This window comes from Hemicordylus capensis, chromosome 1 (genome assembly GCF_027244095.1).
Source record: "Hemicordylus capensis ecotype Gifberg chromosome 1, rHemCap1.1.pri, whole genome shotgun sequence".
Taxonomy (NCBI): Eukaryota; Metazoa; Chordata; class Lepidosauria; order Squamata; family Cordylidae; genus Hemicordylus; species Hemicordylus capensis.
Genome location: NC_069657.1, coordinates 456,803,441 through 456,822,946, shown reverse-complemented (window position 1 = coordinate 456,822,946; position 19,506 = coordinate 456,803,441). Strand labels below are relative to the sequence as shown.

The following is a 19,506-nucleotide window of genomic DNA, read 5'->3' as shown; positions in this document are numbered from 1 at the left end:
AAGTACATACTGTAACTTACAGAAAGTTACCTCAAAACAGTCACATTATACAGACCCAAATGATTATCATAAACACTGTGGACCGGGTCTCACGATCAGTGAGACCCGGTTTAGGGCGCTGAGCGGGAAGAGCGGGCTAAGCCCGCTCTCCCCGCTCACGAGTGGACAGGGAGCCCTGGGCGGCCGGATCGGCTGCCCACACGATGGCCAGCTCCCCCAGAAGCCCCAGTATGCCCTGTGCGAGCACGCAGGGCATACTGGGGAAACTCCTGAGCTGGGGGGCTGCTTTTAAGCCTCCCGGCCGGGGGTCTACTCACGAGTAGCTGGGGCACCGCGGCTACTCAGGAGCAGATAGCCTGGGTTTGCGGAGCGCTTGCTCCGCAAACCCGGGCCAAGGGGTGGGCTACAGGAGCGGGTTAGCCGCTCCAAAACCACCGGGTTCAGCCCGATTTTTGGGATCGTAAGAATAGCCCCTGTGTGTGTGTGTGTGTGTGTGTGTGAGAATAGGTAGAGAGATAGAAACATATATATGTATAATATTATATATTCCTCTAATCTTATGAAGCAGATACAACTATGCCCACCAAGTGTCCGCATCAAAGTTTGCTTCACTTCCCTAAACAGAAACTTTCGGTACCAGACAGAAGTGAAACTTAAAACTGCTCTTCCAATTGTCCATAACCCTGAAGAGGAAGCCAGAAGTGAAGATGAATAAGACAGAGGAAAGCAGAAAGCAGTAGCCTGAGAGAAACCACTGGATGAGTCAGGAAAAAGAAGGCTGAAGAAGGAAGCCGAAAGGAAGCAGCGGATTTAAGATCCTGCTCTCACTTGGCCCTGCTCATGTATTCGATGAAGGCACCTTCCTTCACTGAGTGAGACTTTTGGCTTCCTAGAGGTTTTGGAGGATTGAAAGGAAATCACGTGGGGTGATAAGACGTGGGGTGTGGCTGTGATCACGGCATAAAAACAGTGCCCCAGCTGTGCCAACTGCAGTCCTGCCTGCCTGCCGCTTCTTTGGAGCTGAGTTCAGATTTGCAGAGCCTGTGAATCCCGAGGTAAGAGTCTCTTCTGCTTTTGATGCTCTGTTACGAGGAGTTCTGCTGCTTGGAGAACTTCTGGGTGGCTTTCTCTGGTGCTTGCGGAGCTGTTGCAAATCATTGGCACACTGGGCAGCCACGGCAGGCACAGCAAATGAGTCTACTAATCCAGTCGCCATGAAAATTGCTGCTGATCCAGGCATGAGCCGAACTGGCATGAGAGGAGGGGGTGGGAAGGCAATGGCCACACAAGCCCGCCCCCCTCAAGGTAGCTCCAACCCCCAAGACAAGCAGTTGCCAGTTTGCTTGCTGTGGAGTTGCCATTGCTGGACAAAGCTGGATTCCAGAGCTATGGTGGATTGACGTAGTAGCAAATGTAGCATTTGCTACGGGCCCTGCATTTTTGAGGGCCCCGCACGCCCAGCTTCCTACTGCCCCTTCTGCTCTCTCTACTTGGTGGTGGGGAAGAGCATGCTGAGAAGTGGGCTCTGTGGACTCCTGCCTCCGCTGTGGCTGCAGTGAGCGCCTGCTCTCACTTTACTTGCCTCCGATTAGCAGGCTCAGCCAGTGGCGTAACTAGGGAAAACGGTGCCCAGGGCAAGCACTGAAATTGCGCCCCCCCCACCGCACGCCCCCGCCACTCCCCCAACATACATCTGACTGACACACATGTTTCAGAAAACTTTTATTTTAAAAATTTAAAAAATTACAAAAATTACCAATATCATACATGTGGTCAAGCTCCTATCTACCAATTCAGATTTATTTTTTAAAACTATCCAAATTGTGGGGCTATCATTAATTTGTTTGGATAGCTCAGGTTAAAATACTGGAAAACGACAAATTTCAGTATGCTGGGGCTCATGAAATCCCCAAATATTATGCGGAGTTGTACGTGGAAAAACTAAAAGAAGTGCCTGCCTAATTCTCTGCTATGCATTGTAGCATCACGATTATATAAGTTTTAAAAATAAATGGAGAATTTGACTTTTCCCAGATACTCTGAAAATAATTAAAGGATATGCAGAGTAAACTGTGTCACTACTTGGAATATATTCTAGTATTTCAGAAAGACAGTTAAAATGAGAGAAAGAGCAAGAAACTCCCAGTGGGCCTTAATACTAAGGATTTCACATTGATTCAAAGACAAACTGACCATTAATAGCCATATTATTAAGACATCACATTTAACTCACTTATCACAAGAAGCAAAGTAAGAGCAAATGGATACAATATTAGCTCATAAACTTCAGCTCAGTATTCACAAGCCCTTATTCTCTGTACATAGTGCCAATCTGAATATGTGTACAGTGACATATTATATTAATTATTTTTTTAAAAAATTACCTGTAGCCCCTTCGGGGGACATCTTAAAGGCTGTGGGGGGGTCTGCAAAGTTTCCCCCTCCTCCCACTGGCCTCTAGGGCCTCACGGGCACCATTTGAGCATGTGCGGTGGTCATTTTTTAAAATATATATATATTTAAAAATGGCCGCTGAAAACAAAATGGCCACTGTGCATGCTCAAATGGCCTCTGCGAGGCGTGGCATGCCCTAGGGCCTCACAGAGGCCATCTGAGCATGCCCAGTGGCCATTTTGTTTTTGGTGGCCATTTTTAAAAATTATTTAATTTTAAGAAATTGCGCCCCCCCCTTCAAGTGGCGCCCGGGGCACGTGCCCCCCCTGCCCCCCTATAGATATGCCCCTGGGCTCAGCTCAGCTGTAGTGCGCCCCTCCCCTGTCAACAAGTAAAGGGCCATTACTTGCAAAGTTTTCAGCAGATCTTTATCTTTATCACTCTTTGAGTATCAGAGGAGGGGGCAGGCAGTGATCGCTGCAAGGGTGGGGTGGCTTGGCTAGCTGGGACAGGGAGAGGAAGAGACTGTTAAGCTTGCAGGAGATCCTTCTCCAGCCCTGACTCCAATGTCTCCAAGGGGGAAAAAATTAGGAAAATACTTTTTTACTTCAAGAAATCCCAGAGGCCAGAAAGAAAAATGTTCCAAGTGAAGCTGGAGAGACACCAGGCAGGCAGATAATCTGAAGTGGCTGTGGCTGGTGCTTACCATAGTTTTCTTTTTAGAGTGTGAGCCCTTTGGAGACAGAGAATCATCTCTCCACTCTTTATTTTTCTATGTAAACCACTTTGAGAATTTTGTTTGAAAAACGGTATATAAATGTTCACTGTTGTTGTAGTAAGTGTGAGTTTGTGGCTTGGTCTCCCATACTCCAAAATATACCAAATGAAAAAATTGAATTACTTTACTATGCAAGTAAATATTAATTTATGGTTTCATATTTATGTACATTTTTTTAAATTTAGGGCCCCTTTATAACATATGCTACAGGCCCCGCATTAGCTTAATCCAGCCCTGCTCCAGAGGTCTGGCCAGATGATGATCTATTCCAGTGTTTCTCAAACTTTTTGGAGTCAAGGACTGCTACATTCTTCATGCGCAGTTTCCCGGACCAGCAGTTAGTAAAGGGGTTTCAAGTCTGTCTATCTATCTCTTTATCAGACTTCTATACTGCCCCAAACATGCATCTCTGGGCAGTTTAGAATGAAAATAATATAAGCATTAAAATAATTAAATTTGGAATCTTTTGCAAACATGGAATATTAGGGGTTCTTAACCTTGGGTCTCTCAGTTAAACTCCCATAACCCCCAACAACAATGGCATTTGGCCATTATGGCTGGGGATTATGGGAGTAGAAGTCCACCAATGTCTGGGTACCCAAGGTTGAGAACCCCTGAATCTAAAAGCCTGGGTGAACAAATTTGTCTCCAGTATGTCTTCAGTATGTGCGGGGTGGGGGTGGAGGTGCTTCTGATTACTCAGTGGAGAGGGTATGTTGGGCCATTAGAAAAATTCAAAAGCTACATGGGGCCAATGAAAACAACATACAAGCAAGCCCCACTGATGCAAGAGGGAAACAGCGTTCCCTCTCAAGGCGCCTCGACCAAAACAGGCAGCTGGGTTTCAATCAACCAACCTTTGGCTGCAAACAATGAGCATGCAAGAACCAGCAGCCCTTCAAGTGGCGCCCACTGCCATACTTTTTCCTCCATGCCCCCGCACCGCATACAGTTTGAAGCTGTAAAGATAGGGAATAAGATAGCTGTAGGAAGATCTCAGCAGCACATGGAGGCAAGGCACAAGAAGGGTCCCATGCCTCCGTGATACTCTTCCTCTTCCGTGCCATGTGCAAAATTGAGGAAGTGAGTGCCTTGATTTCAGTTGGGGGGGGTGTTGACTCCCAGTCAGGGACCGGCACTCAAGCCTTCGGGGACCGGCAGCGGTCCAGGGACCGGTGGTTGAGAAACACTGATCTATTCGACCTTCTTTGTGCATTTCTTTTTCAGGAGATGTACAGCCCCTCATGGGTATTCTGACTATAAACAGCCATGTAATTCGTAAAAGAGTCCCCCCACATACTAATTTGTTCTAACATGAATATGCAAGTCAAAATACTGCACTAGAAGGCACAGCGTGGGTGGGTTATTGTGCAAGCTATGGGGCTGTGGTGATCTGTGTGGGAGGTGTGGTGATGTATGAGAGAGTGTGCCCTGTAACTTCCTCCCCTGAGCAGTAAATCTCTGTGCCTGAGCACACTTCTCTTCCAGTTTAAATCTTTTTAAAATAATTTTTACATTTAAAATTTGTAATTACATTAAAAATGCATAGTGTTCTTGCATTATAACAGACCTGCTTTTTGCAAGGCAATTGTTGTTACCCTACTATCGGCAATCACTCTTGTCATTTGCCATTTGGGTTGTGCTGCTAACTTTGCTTAGTTTAACCCCTGCTAAACTGAGCCAAGAGACCCCTTTCAAAGTGGCGATACTCTTCTATTTAGCAGGGGGAGAGCAACTGGCCCTATCCAGCCCCAGCACAGCATCCCTCCAGTGGCTGTTGCCGGTTTTTATCTTATATTTCTTTTCGGAATATGACTCCTTTGGGAATGGGGGCCATGTTGCTTGTGTTTCTAGATAACTCACTTGGAGGACTTCTGTTTCAATATGTGGCTGATAAATATTCATAGTAGTAATAGTTCCTCTGGCCCCATTGGGAAGAGATTGTGCAGCTCCTTTTTAAATTTTTCCTTTGTATCCACGGTCCTGCACACCACCCTTCCTGTGTCCCCCTGCCCCTTCCTGGCAACAGCCTCCTCAGTCTCTCTTTTCCTCCACATGCTTCTTCAAGAGCCACAGAAGCGACAATATTGCAGCTGTTCAAGTCAAGATTGTTCCCTCTCACACTCTGGGCAGAGTTAAATGACCAGGCCAAGCCTCAACATATCAACATGCTTGCACAGATTGGCTAGAAAGCCCTGAAATGTTTTATTTCCTCTGGTCTCCTCCTGTCCCGCTTTCTGCCTGTGTTTCAAATAGGAAAGAGGGTTTACCACATGCCCCCTTCTTCCTCGACTTTATTGTTCTGTGTGGGAGTTACTCCTCCAAGGTAAGACTGGGCAAATTTAAATGGCTTGGAAGGAGGTGGTCAGTAGGGAGAGAAAAGATTTGGATTGCAGAGCTGTGAGTGGTGCTCATTTTCTCTCTTCCCCTCTCTTCTTATCTATCGATCTGTCTTTGCCATCAGCTTCAGTCCCTTAAAGCAGCATTTCCACAACTCGGCAGCAGAGGGCCTCCTTTTCTCTGAATGGCAGAAGCTTTGAGATTCCTCGCCCAGTATGAAATACGAGATGCTAGCGCCCAGGTGTGGCATGGTCATTCTGAAAACGAACCAAATAAACATAAATCTGGAATGGCTGGGCAGGGAAGGACGGGGCGGGAACCGTGCTGTATGAACAATCCTAGGTTTGAAAAACCGTAAAGAACCGTCACCCAGCGTAATACAAAGTTGTGAACATAAGGACATGGAAACAGCTAGGGATGTGTACAAAACTGGAAAAGTTGGTTTGGTTCAGATCTGAACTGGATTTGAGCCAGCCTGGCCTGGTTCTGTACAACTCGAACTGGACCGGTTCGATAGGCTTGGAACTCTACTGGTAAAGGCGAATCTGGTAAGGATAAAAAGATCCTTCATCCTTACTGGTAAAGGGGATAATGGTAATGGGGAATTCAGTAAGGATTCCCCTTTACTAGTAAAGAGCAAGGGGCGCAGGGGGGCTTCTGTAAGTGGAGTGGGTGGGAGGGGAGTAGAAAATTACCTTAGAAGTGCTGCTGGCTGTGGCAGGGGCAGGGGCCATTCACCCTCAGCCCCCCCCCCAGCAGCCTCCCCAGGGTAGCCTGGTCAGGTTCGGGTCTCTGTGCAGGCATGGAGGTCACTAAAATGGCCTCCACGCATATGCAAAAGTGGATTTTTTAAAATGGGCATAAATTGGGCTAAGCGCCAATGGACAATGAAAAACCCGAATGGTGTCTGGACTGCTCCCTGATAGCTCTCAGGGACTTCAACTTAAAGCTGAACGATCTGTGAACGCACACTTGCCCTTCCATGGTTAATCAAAGTAAAATCACTGCCTGGGAATGCAACTGGTGGTGTTAACTTGGGACAAGGAGTCGACTCCCAGGGGACGAGGTGGGCTCCTAGCAATTCTTGGACTCCAGAAGGACTGGAGCAACCCCCCAAAGGTAAGCCTCATGAACAGCCAGGGGAGGAGGTTAGCTTGTCACCTAAGTCCTCCTCCTGGCTTGCTGCATTCAGCCAGTTCCTTCTCCTGGAGAACTCCTGGCTCCCTTACTGTGAAGCAGCCCCTCATAATCAGCTGCCTTGTCTTTAAATACCCCCGTGCAGAGCTCCCAGCCCTGCCCCTTTCCTGACCTGGCTTCCTGTTTCCTGCCACACCCAACCAAGCTGTCTCCCTAGAGCTGTTTTCTGCAGCTCTCCCTGCCTTGCCCTCTCAACCCCACTGGGATCCGAACAGCCTTGGCCCTTCTCATCCCTGCTGCCCCTTGAAAGCCCCACAGGAGGGATGCCATGCCCTTCTCCAGACTCCACAGGGCCACCCAAGCCAACCGGGTAACATGGCATCCCGACACAAGGCTTCCTGCCAGAGGAAAATATAAAGGAGAGACAACACTGATGGGGGAAATGTGTTGCTATGTTCTCTGCTTCTCCATTGTGGTAAAGAACTTTTATTCACTTGTGCTAAGGTAGATGACCCTGATACCTTTGTACAAGTTAGGTACCACTAAGTCCAGGAGAATGCCAGCATGGCTAACAGGTAAAGTTGTCACCTTGCATTTCCTTTGACAGAGTTTGTGTTCCTTTCTGTTCTCCTCATTTGGACAGGCCTTTCAATTTCGGAAGGAAGTCTTCTTCCCTTTTATGGCTTCCTCGACTTTACCTTCCTTGACTTTACCTCCACTTGTGCTAAGGTATCAGGGTTTTAATGTTTTGTGTTCCAATTAATGTCTGAGGGTTTCCCATTACTTGAAGGAAGCACCCCCCCAACAGATATTCTTTCACGCACCTACATATTCTTATTTCCATCACAAACAGCCTTACTTGCAAAAGGCACCCCCCCCCATCACACCAGGAAAAGAGCAATCAGACACATATCTAGACCCATTTCAAACTGGCTTTAGAATGGGCTATGGGGTTGAGACAGCCTTGGTCGGCCTGATGGATGACCTTTACTGGGGAATCAACAGAGGGAGTGTGACTCTGCTGGTTCTTCTGGATCTCTCAGCAGCGTCCGATACCATCAACCATGGTATCCTTCTGGATCGCCTGGGGGAGTTGGGGACAGGGGGCATTACCTTGCAGTGGTTCCGCTCCTATCTCTCACGTAGATTCAAGATGGTGGAGCTTGCTGACAGTTGCTCCTCAAAACAGGAACTGTTATATGGAGTCCCTCAGGGCTCCATTCTGTCACCAATGCTTTTCAATATCTACATGAAAACGCTGAGTGAGATCATCAGGAGATTTGGTGCTGGGTGTTATCAGTATGCTGATGACACCCAAATCTACTTCTCCTTTTCATCTTCAGGAAATGGCACTCATTCTCTAAATGCTTGCCTACAGGCAGTAATGGGCTGGATGAGGGATAACAGATTGAAGCTGAATCCAAGCAAGACGGAGGTGCTCATTTTGGGGGCTCAGAATCTGAGGGGTGAGTTAGATCTTCCTGTGCTGGATGGGGTTACATTCCCCTGGAGATCCATCTTATCTGAGGAGGTCTGTCTCCAGTTACCACCGGTGTGTCTGGTGGCAACTCAGAGGCGGGCCTTCTTTGTAGCTGCTCCTGGGCTGTGGAATGCACTTCTGGCAGAAATCTGCAATTTGAATTCTTTCCTGGCCTTCAGGAGAGCCCTCTGTTTGGCCTGGCCTTCCAGGGTTTTAATTAGTTAATTGTTTTAATGTTGTAACCTGGTTTTCAGGGTTTTTTAAAAATCATTGTGATTGTTTAATTGTTGTTTTATGATGTTTTAATTGTTAATTGTTGTTTTATAATTTTTATTTTTATTGTTAACTGATTTTAATGGTTTTGTTTTAATTGTTAACTGCCCTGAGCCGTTTTGGAAGGGCGGTATAAAAATCGAATAAATAAATGATAAATAATAAACAAATAATAAACAATGCATTCCATGCCAGCCCAGCCTGGCCATCCTAATTAGGGTTGGAGCCACCATTGGGTGAATAGGGAGATGCTGCGAATGCAGCTCTGGCTGACTGAGCTCCCAAATGGGACCGTGGGGACCCCTTTGGGAGAGAAAATACGCCTCCGTGTCTGAGGTCAGATGTGGGGGGCATGGCTAATTGCACCCTGCATCTGACATCAGATGAAGCTCCCGGGCCACCACTTGGCTCCCTCCACCCTTGATCCTAATCAGGAGGAAAGGGCAAGAGGACACTAGAAGTGTCAAGGGGAACAACATAAACCTCTTTAAATATATCAGAAGTAGAAAACCTGCCAGGGAGGTGGTTGGACCTTTAGATGACAGAGAAGCTGAATGAGTCCTTTGCATCTGTCTTCACAGTGGAAGATACTGACCATATACGAGGAAGGGAAGTTGGCAACCCCTGTCCTGCTGCTGGGTGGAGCCCTCTCTGGCTTGATTGCTGAGTGTCTCCATCTGCTCCACCCCACTTGCAAATCAGCTTGGGCCAGAGGCATGAGCCCTCTTGGCCAAGTGGAGAACCAGGGGACTGCAGAAATTAGAAGGATTACAGAACAGGAGCACTGATGATAACAGCTCTCCTCATACCTGCCTGGGGTTTTTAACAGCGACACCAAGCTACATCAAGCCTACCAGATTAGAGTATTTCCTTTGTTTTACTAGGAGAGAGTTTTTATTTTTGTTAAGATGCTGCTCTTCTCAATATGCATCTGGTGGGGGAGGTGTGTTATTTTGGAGGAGGCCCTTCCAATTGAGATTGTCCTTGGCGGAGGGTGATATGGCGGTGGGGGCAGGCCAGGCCAAGTAAGGGAAAGTGTGTTGGCTGTATTAAAGTCATTGTGCCTTCTGGTCCTTCTCCCAACCAAAGAGAGACCCCAGTAACTCTCACAGCAGCCCATCTTGCCTGAAGCTGGTACGATTAAATACCAGGTCCCTAAATACAAAGACTACAGCCATCCAGGAGGTAATCCTGGATGAGCATATGGACCTGGAGTGCATTACAGAGGCCTGGTTGGATGAGTGGGGAGATGTAAATCTCTCCTAGCTGTGTCCACCAGGTTTCCGGGTGCAGCATCAGCCAAGGCAGGGTGGTCAGGGAGGTGGGGTTGCGCTGGTTCATTGGGAGACCATGCCCCTCACCAGATGCACTGTCTGCCAGTCTGACCAGTTTAGCACTTAGCAATAGCACTTACATTTATATACCGCTCTATAGCTGGAGCTCTCTAAGCGGTTTACAATGATTTTTTTTTAGCATATTGCCCCCAACATTCTGGGTACTCATTTTACCGACCTCGGAAGGATGGAAGGCTGAGTCAACCTTGAGCCCAACCTTGAGTTTGAGTGCCTGCATGCAGTGATGGGATCACGAGACAAGGTTGGGATTCTGTTGGTTTACCGCCCACCTTGCTGTCTAACAGTCTCCCTGCCTGAGGTGCTTGAGGTGGTCTCAGATGTGGCATTGAGGACCCCACGGCTGTTAGTCTTGGGGGACTTTAATGTCCATGCTGAGACTTCCTTGTCTGGTGCAGCTCAGGACTTCATGTCCTCCCTGATGACCATGGGCCTGTCTCAGCTAATTTCTGGTCCCACACATGTGTCAGGTCATACACTTGACTTAGTCTTTGGGTCAATGATGGACAGTGGTGCTCCGTGGATCAGGGGCATAACTACAATTAGGCAGGGGGAGGCCATTGTCTCGGGGCCCCCCGCCTTGGGGGGCCCCTCAGAGGCTCTCCCCCACCCAGTGCCTACCCGATCTTCCTTCCTTCATTTAAAATTTTTTTCCTCGTCCTCCTGTTGGCAGCCTAACACCAGCGCCGCCACCACGCGCTGGAACTTTCCACGGCTGAAGAGCGTCTCTCTGAGCTGACGGCGGCGGCAGCAGCAATCAGCCGTGCAAGGGGTCCTTGCTTCTCTTGCCTTGGTTAGCAAATGTGGGCGGGTGCAGGACGACGGACCTGAGTGGGGTGTGGGACGGAACCGGCCTCCACTTGGGACGGCAGTGGAAGTGGTTTCTCTTCTCCTAGGGGTAGCAAGAAGCCTGAAAGAGGCCTGGCCGGCGTAGCGGGTCTTATTCTAAATTGTCTTCGGCGAGGTGGATGGCCCTCACCCCACCCGACCCCGGCCGACCCTCCTCCTCCTCCTCCTCCTCCTCCTCCTCCATCCAACCGACTACAAGTCCCAGCAGCAACAGCTCTGGCTGGGCAGGCTGAGAGAGGCGTCCGCGGAATTTGCTTCCCGGTGGAACTTGTCGCTCGCAGCTTCGTTGCTCTGACTGCGCCGTGGGACTGGGGACTCGTGCATGGGGGGTGCTTAGGACGGAGTTGCTGGCTGAGCCATGGCCCAGCCCCTGCTTCAGAAAACGCTGTCTCGGCTGCGAGGCAAGGAGCGCCCCAAGGAGCTTTTCAAATGGCTTCTCCATAGGAATCCTGCAAAGTGCCTATCAAGACCGTGTCAGGAGTTACTCTGGTATTTTCTTGTCTCTGTAGTTAGTGGAGTAAAATCCCGGTGTAAATGATAATAATGACGACGACAATTTAGTTAGAATCCTCTCTGTGTGTGTAATATTACAATATAGAATACTATAACTATATAATTAGAATTATCTGGTGTGCATTTTATGCGGCATTTTTTTTTGCTGGAAATCCAAGTCAACCACTGACAAAAAGTGATGGTATGGGGAGAGGCAATAATATACTTTGATTGCAGTATTTTAAAGTTAAATTTTACCATTCTTATTTTTGAGCAAAAGGGTTCTTCCGATTATTAGATGTTCCGGAGTACATCCCTGCATAACAACATTAGATTACTTTGCAGGGTACTAATGGTATGTTTCCCAGAGTATGGGAAACACCTCTATCGGGCAGCTGCGATATAGGAAGATGCTAAAAGGCATCATCTCATACTGCACAGGAGGAGGCAATAGTAAACCCCTCTTGTATTCTACCAAAGAAAACCACAGGGCTTTCGTGTTATCTATACCTTGCAACTAGTTGGGATAGTTAGCAGAGACATCGGGCCAGAGGAAGGAGAGGTAAGCGGTGACGGCGGGGTGTGTGTGTGTGTGGTGGTGGTGGTGGTAGTGGTGGTGTGCCATTTAATAATCTTGTCTCAGGGCCCACTCCAACCTAGTTACACCCCTGCCGTGGATAATCCAGGAGGCTTCAATACCATTATTGTAGATGGATTATTATCTGGTGAAGATTGGACTGAGGGTGGACCCAAAACACCTCTGGAGGGGTCGGGGACCAGTTAGGGTGGTCTGCCCTTGGAGGCTTATGACCCCTAAGTTTCCTGCTGAGAGAGTGGACAATCGATGGCTTGGTCTCCTTCTGGTATGAGGAGTTGGGTCGGGCAATTGACACAGTTGTGCCTAGGCATCCTCTCCCGACCTGCTGAGCCCAAGCGACTCCCTGGTATACAGATGAGTTGCAGACAATGAAGCAGGCTGGTAGACGGCTTGAGCTTCGTTGGCGGAAAACTCAGAATGAATGTGACCAAACACAGGCTACAGCCATATTAGGGCCTACACTATGGCAGTGATGGCGACGAAGAAATCCTGCTTTTCTGCCACCATTGCCTCGGCTCAATGTCGTCCAGTGGAGCTTTTTCGAGTGGTTCAGGGCCTCCTAGGTGAGGACCCTAAAGACCATCAAACAGGACCTTCGGCAGCCCGCTGTGAACAATTTGACTTCTGACTTGGATGCTAAGATTTTTGTGGTGCCAGAACTGGGTGTTGCCAATGCACATCTGGTCTTGTTATATTGGATGGTTTTCAGACTGTGTTGCCTGAGGAAGTGGACAGGCTGCTTGGAAGGCTGAGGCCTAACATATGCGTGTTCGACCCTTGCCCTTCATGGTTGGTGAAGGCTTCTAGGAAGGGACTGGATCCATGGTTGATGGGGGTGGTGAATGCCTCTCTAAGGCAGGGGATGGTGCCCCCTCAGCTGAAGGAGGCAGTCATCAGGCTCCTCCTAAAAAAGCCCTCATTGGACCCAGATGATCTGAATAACTTCTGACCAGTTTCTTACCTCCCCTTCTTGGGCAAGGTGTTGGAGAGCGTGGTGGCATCTCAGGCATCTCAGGAGCCCTGGATTACTTAGATCCTTTCCAGTCTGGCTTCCGACCTGGATATGGGATGGAAACTGCGTTGTTCACCCTGGTGGATGACCTATGCTGGGAGATAGACAGAGGGAGTGTGACTCTGTTGATTCTCCTAGACCTTGGGTCCACTTTCGATACTATCAACCATGGTATTCTTCTGGGATGCCTCTCTGGGTTGGGACTTGGGGGCACGGTTGTACAGTGGCTCCGCTCCTACCTTGGGGGGTCATACTCAGAAGGCAGTGATGGGTGATGCTTGTTCCACCCCCTGGCCTTTGGTCTATGGGGTGTCACAAGGATCTATTCTGTCCCCCATGCTGTTTAACATCTACATGAATCCTCTGGGAGAGGTCATCTGTAAGTGTGGGCTGCGGTGCCATCAGTATGTTGATGACACCCAGATCTACCTATCTTTTAAGTCAGTAGACACCAGGGAGGCAGTGGATACTCTGAACTATGGTTTAGAGGCTGTTCTGGACTGGATGGGGGCAAACAAGCTGAAACTTAATCCAGATAAGATGGACGTGCTCTGGGTTGGTAAAACTGATTATCCGAGTAGTGAGCTAAATTTGGTCCCTCTGAAAAACAAAGTCCACAACTTTGGGGTGCTTCTGGACCCAATGCTGTCCTTGGAGGCACAGGTGGCAGCGGTGTGCAGAAGTGCCTTTTACTAGGGGTGTGCATTTTGGAATTTTCTTGTTTCGATTTGTATCCCAATCGAAACACCATTTTGTTTTGTACCCAAATTTTCTGAATCTGAATCAGCCCTGTTTTGTTTTGTAGCCGAATTTTTCGAATCTGAATTGATTTGGATTTTTAAAAAGGGTCCCAGGGTAAAAAGAGTGGGTAGTGGTGGTAGTGTCCAATGGGTGGAAGCTAGCAGCCAAATTTCAAAGGAATTAGGCAAAGGGCTGATATTTTGTGAATTTTTTAAGTTTATACATCTTTAAGAATTTTCCCATAGGGAATAATGGAGATTCCAGCAAATGCATTGCTTCAAATCAAGGGGAAAGGAATGACCCAGAGCGGAGTGTGGTGGGTGGTAGTGCCCAATGGGGGAAGGAAACTTCCAGAATTATTTCAAAGGAATTGGGCAAAGGGCTGATCTTTTGTGATTTGATGAAGTTTACGTGTCTAAGATTTCTCCCATAAGGAATAATGGAGGTTTAGGTTTCAGCAGCCCCATAATTCCACTTCGGGGGCACTGGGGTTGCCCAGAGTGAGGGGTTGTGTAGTGCACATAGGGTGCCAACCACCCCCATACCCACAAGCCCGTGGGGTACTGGGTTTTGTTGTTTCTGAGGTGTTCATTGTAGATTCTCTGGTAGCATATGTAAGAGATTTTTGTCACCCCAAAACTCCTGCAACCAGGAATAAATGAGGGCTCCAAAAATCCTCACGTTACCAATGGGTTCTTTTGATGGTACTGGCTGTCAAGAATCCCAAGACCCAAGAAGACGCGAGGAGAAGAGGAAAGGTATATATTCAATCAAAGCAGATTTATTTTATTCAGGTGAATTACAGCATACAGCATGCAACAGAGTTATTTCTCTCACACAAAGCAACTAAGATAATATCGAACTGACACCCTATAGATCATCAGAGTTTTCACTCACCCTTTGTGGTTTATCTCCTGAGCTTACCAAGAGAGACTGATGTTCCCCTTTTCGGAGTATCGGTATGTCAAGTTGGGCAATCCTCCTCTAATTCTTCGGCCTTGGCAGCCACTGGTCCATATGACACCTCCCTGTTCTAGATCAGGGTTCTAAATACCCCAACTTCTCTGCCCACGCACCAACGATGATTGGTCAAGATGGGGTCCTGACCATTTATGACCCCTTGCTCAACCCGTAACTTTTGACATTTAAACACCTTTGGTCAGGGGAGATCGGAAAGAGGAACCAGGTGTGCTGTATGACCAGGAGAGATATGAAAGAGGAACCAGGTGCAGGTGCAGGTCGAGTGACCCCCCTCCCCCAGATGGAACACTTGGGAGGGAACGTTCTCGATATGAGTTACCGAAAAATGAGGAAGTGTGCCCGAGCTAACAGGCTGATTCTCTCTGATTAGACGAGAGAAAAGGTGGGGGCTCTCCTGAACAGTGGGCAAGAAATTATTCACTTTGCACTCTGTATAAGCTCTGGGACTCCACCGAGGTCTAATCTTGAGCACAAGCGCGGGATCTGGGATTTTACCTATATGACAGCATTGCTCATGGGTTCATGCTAAGATCAAGGCCTAAACCGTAGCAAGCAAACAAACTCATGTCAAGCATTTATCTAATACAATATGGCTAACCCATCTATACACCTATTCAATATAAAATTGACCTGATTAGGTCTTACACATATGAGATTTTCAGTGAAAAACAAGAATCCACTCTCATATGCTACCAGAAAATCTACACTCAGAAGACCACAGAATCAACAGAACCCAGCACCCCATGGGTTAGCAATCCTTCCCCTGGCCAATGTGGGGTCAGTAAAGAGTGGCAAGAAGCAAAAGAGCCAATGCAGAACAAGGAGGGAATTGTCAGCAGGTCAGCCCATGATTTAGGTCACCGATCAGAAGGCTGGAAGGGTGGGAAATTCAAAGAGATGTCAAACACAAAATGGAGACTGACTCAGAGATCACCACAAAATGGAGGTCCGAAACAACAAAACATTTTGTAGCCGAAACAGGGACGTTTTGTATTGTATACAAAACTTTTGGATCTGGAAAATGGGTGTTTTGTTTTGTCTGCAAAACACCCCAAACAGGCTGTTTTGGGTACAAAACATTTTGTATCTGAAACGTTTCGCACATCCCTACCTTTTACCAACTACGGCTGGTACGCCAGCTGTGACCCTACTTGGAGAAGTCGGACCTGACCTCACTCACTCATGCTTTGGTAACGTCCAGATTGGACTACTGCAATATGCTCTATGTGGGGATGCCCTTGAAGACAGTTCGGAAGCTTCAGCAGGTTCAGAATGCTGCCGCAAGGATGCTTGTGGGTACAAGTTGCTTCACGAATATTGCACCCATCCTGCGTCAGCTTCATTGGCTACCAGTCCACTTCCGGGCTAGATTCAAGGTGCTGTTATTGACCTTTAAAGCCCTACATGGCTTGGGGCCGGGGTATTTGTCGGAGAGCATTCACCCATATGAACCTGCCAGGGCCCTCCGCTCATCATCTCAGGCCCTGCTCATGGCCCTGCCACTAACAGAGATCCTGTTGGCAGGGACTAGAGACAGGGCCATTTCGGTTGTGGCCGCTTGGCTTTGGAACGCTCTCCCTGAAGAGCTTCGCCATGCTCCCTTTACCTCTTTAAAGAGGCTTTTTAATGTTTCACCTGTTGTGTATATCTGGTAGGTTCTTTAGTTTTTATAATTCTTAGTTTTTGGCTTTAAGAATTTAATTTGGAAGGTTAAAAGCTAATTTTAATTGTGGTTTTAGCTTGGATTTTTAATTTGTTTAATTTGTTTAATTTTATTAGTCTGATTTTATATTGTAACTTTTATAAATGTTGTGAGCCGCCCTGAGCAGTAATGTACTGGAGGGGCAGGGTATAAATATTATAAATAAATAAAATAAAATACACCCTCTCCAGAACTGAGCTTCTCAGGCTTGGTGGCTTAAGAACTGGGCCAAATTGAGATGACAAAAGAGGATGTTCTATCTGAACTGTCTTGAAAAACTAAAAATTAACAAATTGCCAGGGCCAGATGGCATCCACCCAAGAGTTCTGAAGGAATGCAAATGTGAAATGTAACTTGTCCTTACAATCAGGCTCTGTACCAGAGGACTGGAAAGTAGCCAATGTAACTCTGATTTTCAAAAAGAGATCCAGGGGGGGATCTGGGAAACTACAGGCCCGTTACTTAAATTGTTGCTGGGTAAATTGATGGAAAATATACTTGAGGACAAAATTGTTAAATATATAGAACGGGCTTTGATGAAGTAGAACCAGCATGGCTTCTGCAAGGGGAAGTCTTGCCTCACAAACCTTTTGGAGTGTCAACAAGCATGTGGATGAAGGTGATCCAGTTGACATAGTATACGTGGACTTCCAAAAAGATTTTGATAAAGTTCCCCACCAAAGGCTCTTGAGTTAACTTAGCAGTCAACGGATAAGGGGACAGGTTCATGTGTGGATTGGTAACTGGTTGAAGGATGGGAAACAGTTTTCACAGTGGAGGGAAGTAATAAGTGGAGTCCCCCAGGGCTCTGTATTGGGATCAGGGCTCTTTAATTTGTGCATAAATTATCTAGAAGTTGGGTTAAGCTGTGAATTTGGAGATGACACTAAACTATTTAGGGTAGTGAAACAGTGTTCCCTCTAACAGGGATTCCTAGATGTTGTTGACTACAACTCCCAGAATCCCCGGCTGCAATGGCTTTTGCTTGGGGATTCTGGGATTCTAGTCAAAAACATCTGGGAATATCTGTTGGAAGGAACAATGTAGTGAAATCCACAACAGATAGTGAGGAGCTCCAAAAAGATCTCTCCAAATGGTGCCAAATGGCAAATGTGGTTCAGTGTAAGGAAGTGTAAAGTGATGCACATTGGGACGAAGAACCCCAACTTCACACATACAATGATGGGCTCTGAGCTGCCAGTGACTGACCAGTTTATGTTACCTGGAGTGACCAGTTACCACAAACCAGACGAACAAGGGATGGTTGAAAGAAGCAGTTACACCGTTTATTGAACCAAAAACCAGCGCTGGTGGCTTTTTCCGGTGCCTCGCAGCCTACCAGAAAAACGCGCCAAATACCCAGTGCTTTGGGGTTTTATACCTTGGCATTGTTACACAGCTGGGCGTCAACATGCAGCCCGAGGGACCAATTAGTTTATTACATTTACACATGTGTTTGCCTTGAGGCTGGACTTTGCCTTGAGTTTCGGTTCCTCAGCAGACAGATAAGCAAATTAAGAGAAGATGCATCCACATTCCAAGAAACAGAGCAGTTACAGTTTGAAATAAGCCTATCATTCGGCGCCTATGCTAATGAAGCTGGCAATGTCCGTACCCACTGCCCCATCCTGTCTGTCCTTGGTAGATAAGTGACTCGACAATTTCAGCATTTGTAGAACAATAAGGAATTTTCCATTCCACAGAGAGGGATCTTGGGGTCGTGGTGGACAGCTCGTTGCATAGGCGGAACTGGGGGTGGGGCAGGCAGGGCACGTGCCCTAGGCACCATTTAGGTGGGGGTGCCACGCCAGTTCCTGCCACCCCCACCCCATTGCCCCCCTGCCCAGCCCCAGGGGCCCCTCAGCCACTTGCCTCCAGCTCCGGCCTAGCATCGGCAAAGAGGCCTAAGATCGGCAAGGCCTGCAAACTGCAGAGCTCTTCTTCTCTCCCTGGCGCCTCTCAGCTGATCGGCGGGTGGGCAGCGGGGCTTCCAGAGAGGCCTCCGAGTAGGCCTCCCTGAAGCCTGAACTCGAGTAGGCCCCAGCAAGCCAGGAAGGAGGCTGGCAGAGCTCCCTGCAGCAGAGCTTTTGCAAGGTAGGCTGTGAATTCCTTTTTGTGGTTACCCCCATATATAGGGACCTGCTTGCCAGAGGGCTTTGATGGGGGTGGGGGGTGGGGCGAGACTGAGAAGTCTCTGAATATTTAATTTAAAACAGACGGGAAAATGTGCTGGCTTTAAAAACAAAAATTAAGGCCTATAAGTGGCTTGTTTCAGGGCCGAAAATTACAAAAACTTGTGGAACAAATATTTATTTATCCATTCATTCTTTCTTTCATTTATAAATGCACTTATGTTCAAGTTGTTTTGCAGCTCAGAAGGTCTGAGTGAGAACTGTGAAGCATGTGTGGTGCTTTTATTTTATTTTATTTTTCTTGTGTGTGAACTGCTCTCCAATAACTTGCAGGGACTTCAGGGTAAATCTGGCCCACCTGTGAATGCAGCACCTCTATTCCAGAGGAGGAGATGTGTGTTAAAGGGCTTTAAAAGCCTGGTGTGAAAAGACTCCTGGAATCAAACTTCACTGAATTTGTTCAGAATTCTGAGAAAACAAACATAGGCTCACCCTGCATGGTTGAAAGTCTCCTTTGCTAATCTGCAGCAAGGGGGGCAGTTTAATAATTAGCGTTGCTAGTGTGTTCTAGGCATTAAAAGTAGCACAAATATATAGTACTCCATGTCTATCACTATATACTGTGAAGTGTGCATGCATGTATTCAGTGAAATGTATTTCCAGGCAGCATACTTATTTTGAAATACCAGACTTAAATCCTTGGGGGCCTGGGGTGTGTGGAGGCCCTGGACTATGAGGGGCTGGGGGCCCATTTTAAAATCTCACCTTGGCCCATTCCAACTTTGCTATGCCCCTGGCGGTCACTACACATGGGTTTCTGCACAACACCTGCACAGAAGAAACTTCCATGTAGAAAATGTGTCTCTTGTAAATTGACCCTGAATTTTCCATCCATGACTGGGATATCTGAGAGTTAGAGTCAATAATAAAAGAACAGCACACTGCTTGTGACAGGAAGGGGCAAATTACAATGATTTCTTAGTCTGGCTGCGGCTGGTTTGGGCCCTGGCAGAACTTGGCTGTCTGCTCCTGTTGCAAATTCCTCTGTCTAGTGTGGCAAACGCATGTATCCTCCTCCCTCTTGGTGTCAAAGTAAGCACTAGTGTGGTGAATGCACATATACCCCATCATGAGCCAACAGTCATCAGAAGACAAAGGCTGGCAGGAATCATTCACTGGTTTATAGACCCCCCCCCCACCACCACCTGCTTCTTCCCCTCTTTTGCTAGTGGCTATTTGGGCAGG

The 19,506-nt window shown here is 47.5% G+C and overlaps 1 protein-coding gene across 4 annotated transcripts in view; it reads left to right on the top strand.

The window, feature by feature from the left end:
• Window positions 1-961: 961 nt before the first annotated feature.
• LOC128324917 (nuclear GTPase SLIP-GC-like) overlaps window positions 962-19,506 on the top strand; it is a 130,850-nt gene continuing 112,305 nt past the window's right edge. For 2 of the 4 annotated variants that reach the window (XM_053250121.1, XM_053250103.1), the window contains exon 1: window positions 17,536-18,223. The gene's annotated coding sequence lies outside the window, so the exon portion shown is untranslated. Of the gene's footprint in view, window positions 1,056-17,534; window positions 18,224-19,506 lie in introns of those variants that run through there. The other 2 variants (XM_053250113.1, XM_053250131.1) reach the window with 2 other exon arrangements.